Below are 10,000 nucleotides of genomic sequence, written 5' to 3' on the forward strand. Positions count from 1 at the left end.
ACATCCGCCATTGCTCAGCTAAGCCACGAACACCCACACATGTCCTACACAGGGGTGCACCCAACATCACCATACTGCCTCCTGTCACAGTACACAAACAATGGCAGGAATGAAAGACACAGATCTGCCACAACCTTGGAATCGGAGCGCCGCCTGTCATGAGCCACAAGTGCATCCTGACGTGACAAATCGGATGATCCCGCAGGCATGCACTTACGATAATCACTATCAACGAACCTGCCGCCGCCCCCCCCCCCAAATACACCTTTCCCTACAACAATGTGTACCTTAACCTAAGCTATATCGTACCTTAACCTAACCGACATTGCGCCTTAACCTAACCTACGTTGTACCTTAACCTAACCTATGTTGTACCTTAACCTAACCTATGTTGTACCTTAACCTAACCTACGTTGTGCCTTAACCTAACCTACGTTGTGCCTTAACCTAACCTACGTTGTGCCTTAACCTAACCTACGTTGTGCCTTAACCTAACCTACGTTGTGCCTTAACCTAACCTACGTTGTGCCTTAACCTAACCTACGTTGTGCCTTAACCTAACCTACGTTGTGCCTTAACCTAACCTACGTTGTGCCTTAACCTAACCTACGTTGTGCCTTAACCTAACCTACGTTGTGCCTTAACCTAACCTACGTTGTGCCTTAACCTAACCTACGTTGTGCCTTAACCTAACCTACGTTGTGCCTTAACCTAACCTACGTTGTGCCTTAACCTAACCTACGTTGTGCCTTAACCTAACCTACGTTGTGCCTTAACCTAACCTACGTTGTGCCTTAACCTAACCTACGTTGTGCCTTAACCTAACCTACGTTGTGCCTTAACCTAACCTACGTTGTGCCTTAACCTAACCTACGTTGTGCCTTAACCTAACCTACGTTGTGCCTTAACCTAACCTACGTTGTGCCTTAACCTAACCTACGTTGTGCCTTAACCTAACCTACGTTGTGCCTTAACCTAACCTACGTTGTGCCTTAACCTAACCTACGTTGTGCCTTAACCTAACCTACGTTGTGCCTTAACCTAACTTACGTTGTGCCTTAACCTAACTTACGTTGTGCCTTAACCTAACTTACGTTGTGCCTTAACCTAACCCATGTTGTGCCTTAACCTAACCCATGTTGTGCCTTAACCTAACCCATGTTGTGCCTTAACCTAACCCATGTTGTGCCTTAACGTAACCCATGTTGTGCCTTAACGTAACCCATGTTGTGCCTTAACGTAACCCATGTTGTGCCTTAACGTAACCCATGTTGTGCCTTAACGTAACCCATGTTGTGCCTTAACGTAACCCATGTTGTGCCTTAACGTAACCCATGTTGTGCCTTAACGTAACCCATGTTGTGCCTTAACGTAACCCATGTTGTGCCTTAACGTAACCCATGTTGTGCCTTAACGTAACCCATGTTGTGCCTTAACGTAACCCAATTTGTGCCTTAACGTAACCCAATTTGTGCCTTAACGTAACCCAATTTGTGCCTTAACGTAACCTAATTTGTGCCTTAACGTAACCTAATTTGTGCCTTAACGTAACCCATATTGCGCCTCAACCTAACCTATATTGCGCCTTAACCTGACGCACGTTGTCGCTGAACCTGCTCTGTAATTGTTATGCAACTCGTTAAATTAGTGTAGTGTTGCCTAACCGCAACCCTCGCAATATAGTTCGCTATTCGCACTGCCCGGTCCCCTGTGTATCGCGTCATGTTAAACACCTTGCAAGTGTTGCTGACTTTCCACATGCTCCTGCTATACACTGTAATGTGGATAGCAGCAGGACGTACATGCCCCCCCCCTTCCCCCCTGCCTTCGCAAGCTGGTCGTTGAGAAGTTTGCATGTTCAATGCCCTTCGCATGCCGACGTACTCAGCCTACGTTGTGGTACGGCCTGTCACCTGTCCGCGGATGTACGCAAAACCCACAAACTGTGCTGCACATTGGTCCGTATGTACTGAATGATACATCGTGGCACATGTGTGACCGTACGACGACTGCGCCTAGCAACGGCGGACCATACAGTCCAAATATTGTGGACGCAGCTACGTGTCGTCTCCCTTTAGGAGCTGGATTGCAGTGTGGTACGCCATTCAGACGTGTGGGAGGAACGGACGCCCTGGATGGCGATCAGCATGAGCAGTCTGTTGATGTAGTGGAGCGTGTATTCGGACGTAGTCGTCTCTTCTCACACACTGTGATAGCATGTTGCACCGCGTTCCACATCTGCGACATGCTGCAGAGGCCGGATGACAGTCGTTCGCGCAATGGACACCGCATACGTACGGGGGCTACCTTCCACGTGTTCTCTAGGCGTGCACATGTTGTTGCGTCTATGTGGGCAGACGTAGTGTGTTGTGACACCTGACACAGGCATGCAATACTCGTTGCAAATGGCGATGGACGTCTACGTTTGCTGGTGACGTTACGCAAATGAACAACTGGTAACCCGTTGTGGTGCGGTTGTTCTCGCTAGAGGTGAATCAGTGTTGGCGACGATCGGTCGAGCTATTAACCGGTTGTTTCATGGATACCCACCATGCCCACGAACGTGAAAGGGGACCCACCATGCCCACGAACGTGAAAGGGGGATCTGGGTGTGAGGCGATACGCGGCGGTGGCTGGGTGGGACCGTCCCCGGCCGGTGAGGGGGGGCCGCCCGGCGTGCTGGCAGCGCGGTGCGTGGGCGCACGCGCTACAGCCGGCTGGTGGGGGCGGCCAGTGGCAGGCGCGCCGGCCGACGGACGCGGCAGGCGGCGCAGCTGCGCGCCGGCGCCCCCTGCTCGCGGCGCCTTGCGGCCAAAGTAGGTCCTCGCGGGCCCGGTGCGAAGCGCGGTGGCCATCTGCAGTGTGCTGGTCCGATTGAGGACTGTGTGCGCTGAGGATGCGCCGCCGCCCGGCGCTCGGCGCCGCGACGCCGTCTGCTGCTCGGTCGCCCCAGCGGTTCTCGCAGGTGGTTTGTATCGCAGCTGTGCGGACGTGTTGGCGCGTGCGCTGTGCTGGGAGAGTTCGCTTCGGCACCCAAGTGGGGCTTTTGTCCTTCTGTGGCGCTGGCGTTGGAGCTGCCGGTCACCGTAGGTGGCGCGTGTTGTCTCCCGCCGGCAATGCCACGACAGCACGCTCCCGGGCCTCTGTCGGCAGCGGCACGCTCAGTTGGGAGCACGGGTGGTCGCACCTAAAGCGTCTACTCGCCTAACTCCGGGCGATTGCGCCTCTCTCGAACCCGACCAAGTACTTAGGACGGCGCTGCGCGCCGCCGGGACCTGAGAGGGTTTCGAGGTGTGTTGTGCAGGGGAGCTCAGCCTCCTCCTGTTTGCAGAATAATTGAGCGGACGCTTGCGTGTTCGCGCGGGCCCCCGGGACACACTCCCGGGCGGCCGGCTGCTCAGCTCTAGTTGACGCAGCTCCCTGGTTGATCCTGCCAGTAGTCATATGCTTGTCTCAAAGATTAAGCCATGCATGTCTCAGTACAAGCCGCATTAAGGTGAAACCGCGAATGGCTCATTAAATCAGTTATGGTTCCTTAGATCGTACCCACGTTACTTGGATAACTGTGGTAATTCTAGAGCTAATACATGCAAACAGAGTCCCGAGTCTGGCGTGAGGTCAGTCGCTTGACGGCGCGTTTCGGCGCGGGCCCGCCCGTTGCCGGCGCGCCGTAAGGCACGGAGGCTCGCACTGGGGCGTATCGCTTTCCAGTCGGGCGTGCCGCGGCAGTCCTCACTCGGGGAAGTGAAGCGTCTCTTACAGCCTCTCCTTCCCAAGTAGCTCTTTCCGCCTTCCCGTGGTGCCAGACGTCAAGCTCGGCATTCTGCCTTGCGTCAAAAGGGAGAGCTGCGACCCAACCCGATGCGAAAGCGAAGGGTGCGTGGCACAGGGGGAGCTGTGTCGAGGGACCCCACACCAGTCCCTTTCTGTTCGCAGGGCACAGACCAGCAGGTGCTCTGCATGCCGGCGACCTCGTTTGTCGGCGTGGGATCACGGCGCGAGTCGGCAAGGGTGCTTCGCCGCGCCCCTGGGTAACCGGGGCGTGTTCTGCCAAACCCAGGTGGTGGTGACATCGCCTGGGCCAGGTTAGATGGGCCCAGACCGCCGAACGACTGGGGGACCGACCCACCACCTGAGTAGGAGTGGGTCCTCGGCCCTCGGGTGGAAACTCGGGCTAGTAGGCGGCGAAGGGCGAGGGGTGCATCCGCCTCTCCGGAGTGCGGGGTGCACTTGCCGAGGAGCGTCGGGTGAAATCGTCGACGACGAGGCCTTCGATGGGGACCAGTGCGCTGGCAACGGCGCGTTGAACCCTGCAGCTCTGGAGTGCCCTTGACCTAGGGGCGAGGTCGGTGGGCGAGCTGCAATAGTCCCCCCCCATGCCAGAGGAGCCGGTCCGGGACAAGAGACGGGCTCCCACCTTTTTATCACTCGTCTACAAACATGGCAGATCCTGAGACGAGTGACTCTAGTGCGATCTCGAGGGCGTCGATGGCGACTGTTCCTGCCTCACAGGAGGAAGTGGAACAGAACGAGCAAAGCACACTCGAAAGACACACCAAAATAAGTCAAATCCTTGACTCGAGTGTGAAAAATGGAAAAATAAGCCAGGCTGCAGTCCTGGCAATCAAAAATGAGCTCGCCGCTTGGGCTATTGCTAGTGCTAAGCTCGAGGGGCGACTGGAAGAACTTGAAAAAGAAAATAATAGACTCAGGCAGCAGCCAACTAAAACCTGGGCTGCAGTGGCTGCACAAGCAGTCACAAAACCCCAGACCACGAAAGAGACAATAGCCAAGGTTACTAAAAGGCCGGATACGGCGGTCTTCTTAAGACCCCTGCCCGGGCAAACAATCAAAAAGGTACAAGAAATTTTTACTACCACAATTGATCCTGCTAAAGATAAAATTAAGATCAATAAAGTCAAAGCAACAAAGAATGTGGTTGTAGTTGATGTGGCAACTGAGGAAGACAGGGATAAGATCTTAAAGCATGTGAAACTGAACAATGCAGTTAAATGTGAGCCACCAAAGAAACGCAACCCGCTGGTGATCCTTTATGACATACCTGTAGCATTAACAGAGTCAGACATCTACGAGACGCTTTATAATCAAAACTTTGATGATTTGGAATGGGAAAGCTTCAGAAATGACTTTAAATTGAGATTTAAAACAGGGCCCCGGGAGCGTGACGTCGTACATCACGTTGCCGAAGTCTCAGGAAAGATGTGGCGAAGAATCACCACTATGGGGAGAGTATATATAGGTTTTCATGCAATTAACGTGCGAGATTACCTAGTGGTCCCAAGATGCCACAACTGTGGCGACCTGGATCACGTACATAAGCATTGTGAGAGGAGGCCGGCTTGCTCCAAGTGCGGGTCAGAAGATCACTCAAGAAAAAATTGCAGCAAAACTGGAATCTGCATACCTTGTACTAAAAGAGGCAAAAAGTCATGCAACACTACCGGCAGAAATTGCCCTACCTACAGGATGCTTGAGCAGAGACTCATAGCAAGAATCGATTATGGCTGAGTCCCCCAATGGGAACAGGAAGCCCAAAAGAAAGTCTCCCAGCAAGAGGTTGAGGGATGCTTTAAGGGCCAATAAATTCAAAGAATTTATACAGAAAATCACGAGGCCACAACACCTGGCAGTCACAGTGAAAGATGTCGGTATTCAGACGGATCCTTGTGATCAGGAAGAAGCACCCTCCCCTCTGAAACGGGGACAAAGGTCGCAAAAAGATCAAGTACGACCACTCGGGCATCCTGTGGTAGGGAGATTGTTAGAGACAGACGATTTTAATACCAAAAGTCATGAAGATCAAGTACAAGTTAATAAAATAAGCAGCACCAGTGTACCCACAAATATAGGCACACCAATAAGCCCATCCATAGTACGAGGACCAGGAATAGATCCTGTCAGGATTTATCCCAATCTGGAACATGCCTTACAGCTGTCTAGACTTGAAGAGCCGGCCACCCTCACAACAGCCCTGAGGCATGTGGTGCGTGTCGGCCATGAATACGGCAGAGACATTACCTTCCCAGTGATGGAGGCTGTAGACAGAATACAGCTCAAGACAATGAATCTCCCCACAGATTTCGGAGCCCTGCGAGACCTGGTTCAGAAAGTGTTCGAAAGGCGCAACGAAAAGTTTGACCTCAATGAATTATATAATCAATCCGTCATAACCAACGGTAGAATTGCTCACGACTGGCGCAGAAACTGGCCAGAATCTCATATACATACATACTTCCCACGTGAGCCAATTACGAGTAGGTCAGATAAACGCACATAATAGTAAACTGGTCTTGCAGGAACTCCGGAAAGTGGTGGAGGAGAAGAGTCTAGATGTAGTCTGCATACAGGAGCCATACTCCCAGGCTGGACGGATCCCGTTCACCGCAGCCACCTGGCAACAAATATATAATCCAGGAGAACCAAGAGCCGCAGTCATAATTACTAACAAAGCATTGAGAGCCACAGTGCTAGCGCAATTCTTGGATGACCACTGCAACGTCGTGGAGCTCCACTCACCAACAGGAATACTATACCTGGTCAATATGTACTTCCAGTACGGAAGACCAATAGATGAATTCTTGGACAAGCTCGTGCAAATAGCCACGGCGTTGCGGGGACACAAAATCCTTGTGACTGCGGACATTAATGCTAAATCCCCCCTGTGGTTCAGTGGTACTCAAGACGATCGAGGAGAACAAGCTGTCGACACCATTATGTCACTACAACTCATGGTCGCTAACAAACAGGGAAACCCTCCCACCTACACTGGGGGGGGTGGACACGGTACAAACATTGACGTTACTCTAGTAACGCCAAACCTCGCAACAAAAATATCTAATTGGACAGTTTGGGACCGGATTACCACAAGTGACCATAATCTCATAACATTCATCATTGGAGACAGCGAGTGCCACTGGGACATAGGGTGGGAAACACAACTTAACTACAACAAAACCGATTGGGACCGGCTGGCTAGGGAGTGTGACATCCCTGCATTGCTGGAGGGTGATGTCAATATAGAAGAATACGCCAGAGATCTCACTAGTGCAATAACTAAGGCAGTCAAGGCAGCTGTACCAACCAGGAGGAGGGCCGTCGCGGCCTCCCCTTCACCATGGTCAGCCGAACTGGGGCAAATGCGCCAAGCAGTACGGAGGGCGAGGAGGTATTACCAGCGGTGTGCCGTCTGGCAAGAAAAGCAGCGATGGCTACAAATATACCGAGAAGCCAAAGAACAGTTTCAACAAGAACTCAAGGCTGTAAGGATGAGGAGCTGGGAGAAATATGTGCAAAGCCAATTGGCTACAGACCCTTGGGGACTACCCTATAAAATAGTAAGGGAAAAAATTAAATCACCTATGGTGTTATCTACCGTCAGGAGTGGGGACCGGATGACGGAGACCTGGCAGGAAACTGCGGGGGTCCTACTCCGTGCCCTACTACCTGACGACAGAGAGGAAGACGATACAGAAGAACAACTTAGAATAAGAAGAGAGAACCAACGGGTCTACGAAAACAATCGTGTCGTCTACCCCTTCTCTGAAGAAGAGGTAAACTCCCAAATAAAAGCACTCAAAAGAGGCAAAGCTCCTGGTCCAGACGGTATAACCGCGGAGGTGATACAGTACCTCGCCCCCCAGCTGGTGGCACCTCTCACTCAGCTGTACAACGAGTGTTTACGGCTTCGGACCTTCCCCTCGATATGGAAGAAGGCTAACGTAGTGATAATTAAGAAAGGCCCGGACAAAGACCCCAAAGAAGCCAAGTCGTACAGACCCATATGTCTGCTGGACTTGTTGGGCAAGCTCTTTGAGAGGCTGCTGGCAGACAGGTTGGCTGCACACCGAGTCTTGTGCGGGATGAGTGACAGGCAGTTCGGTTTTCGGGCGGGGCGGTCGGCGTCTGACGCAATCGCCCTGGCCGCGGATGTCTGTGGCTCTGCCCCGCACAAGTATGTAGTCGGCATCATGGTGGACATCAGTGGCGCCTTCGACAACCTGTGGTGGCCTTCGCTCTTCTCCTGCTTGCGGGAGAAAGAATGCCCAGGGCCGCTATATGGCTGTCTGAGGAGCTATTGTGAAGACAGGGAGGTCTGGCTATCGGCCCCTAGCGGCAAAGTCAGCAAGAAAATCACCAAGGGGTGTCCTCAGGGATCGGTCCTGGGGCCACTCTTTTGGGATATAAACATGGAGCCACTCTTGGAAGAACTAAAGAGCAGTGAAGATGTGCTAGAGGTCATAGCCTACGCTGACGACCTCCTCCTGCTGGTCGGCGGCCGCAGCCGCGAAGATCTGGAACCAAAAATAGAAAGAGCCATTACAATACTAACCACATGGTGTCACAAAACCAAAATGACTATCGCACCCAATAAATCAACTTACCTGCTGCTTAAAGGCCAACTCACTAGAAATCCCACCGTTAGAATAAATGGTCAACCAGTTATCAGGCGCCGCGAAGCCCGGTACCTTGGTGTCATCGTCGATGAGAGGTGGAACTATACATCACATATAGACACAGCAACACAGAGAGCACTCACTGTACTAAACAACCTAATAGGTATAGGACATAAAAGATTTCACCTCCCACCTGACCTCATAAAATTATACCACAATAGCATTCTCACATCTATAGTAGGCTACGGGTCAGCGGTCTGGGCACACAGACTCACGAGGGTCATGCCTGCCGTGGCCATAAGGAGAGTGCAGCGAAATATGCTCCTACGCTCAGTAGGCGCATACAGAACAACCCCAGGAGGGGCACTTTTAGTACTAATGGGGTTATGTCCACTGGACATAAAAATAAGAGAACAGGCCACCTGGTACTGGATAAAGAGAAATCGAGGGGAAAAGACTGAGGAAATTATGGGGATATATATAGGGGACAAACCAAGTATCAAAAGAAGGGGCATGGAATTATGGCAAAATCTTTGGGACAGCGACGAAACTGGCCGCAGAACACATGAACTGCTTCCGAACATAAAGGAAAGGCTAGAACTCGCTTATATCAAACCAACTAGGGGATTGCTGCACTTCCTTACCGGGCACGGACCCTATCCGACATATCTTTGTCGGTTTGGGAAAAGGGCAACACCAGCGTGCGACTGTGGAGCAGAGCTAGGCACTCCAGACCATGTGGTGTACGAGTGTCCTCTCTTCGACGATGTTGCACAACAATTTAGAGAACAACTGCCTAACAACGACACGTACCACTTGCTCAGGCACGAAACCACATTCAATATCCTGAACCACCTAACAAATAAAATATCAAGCAAAGTCCTCACAGAATATCTCGATAACAATCGATAAATGAACTAAACCGGACTTGTCAAGTACGCTCCCTGTTCCGCCAGAACGTGGACTTGGCCAGCCGCCTCACGGCTGGAATCCGCCAGGTTTTTTGGAATAGGCTGGGGGGTAGTACATCACCACGGACTTGACACGCACCGACTATGACACTAGATATAAGATTAGTTATAAGATCAATCTAGGATATTCAAAATAGTATAGAACTGCAGCGAAAGTATCAATGGCCCGCCCAGTGCCAGGGGCACTCCCACTGGGATTAGCTCAGTGGGAATGGCCAAACAAGTAGGTTTGTATCTATTCTGGCACGCATGTAACGCTGCAGGTAGTGTAGTCATAACAACAACAACTAACATAAAGTATGATAGATTAACCCCCATAGTGGTGATGGAATGTAGGAAGAAAAACCTGTAGTGTTAATATATATTAAGTAGCTGCAGATACAAATTAGTTAATTAGTAATAACTTAGGACCTACTAATTTAATTAGGTAGTAGGTTATATTGTAACATAATATTGATGAAATAAAGATTTTTTTTTTTTTTTTTTTTTTTTTTAAAAAAAAAAAAAAGAAAAAAAAAGGAAAAAAGGAAAAGGAAACAGAGTCCCGACCAGAGATGGAAGGGACGCTTTTATTAGATCAAAACCAATCGGTCGGCTCGTCCGGTCCGTTTGCCT

This window comes from Schistocerca serialis, unplaced genomic scaffold (assembly GCF_023864345.2).
Source record: "Schistocerca serialis cubense isolate TAMUIC-IGC-003099 unplaced genomic scaffold, iqSchSeri2.2 HiC_scaffold_1235, whole genome shotgun sequence".
Lineage (NCBI taxonomy): Eukaryota > Metazoa > Arthropoda > Insecta > Orthoptera > Acrididae > Schistocerca > Schistocerca serialis.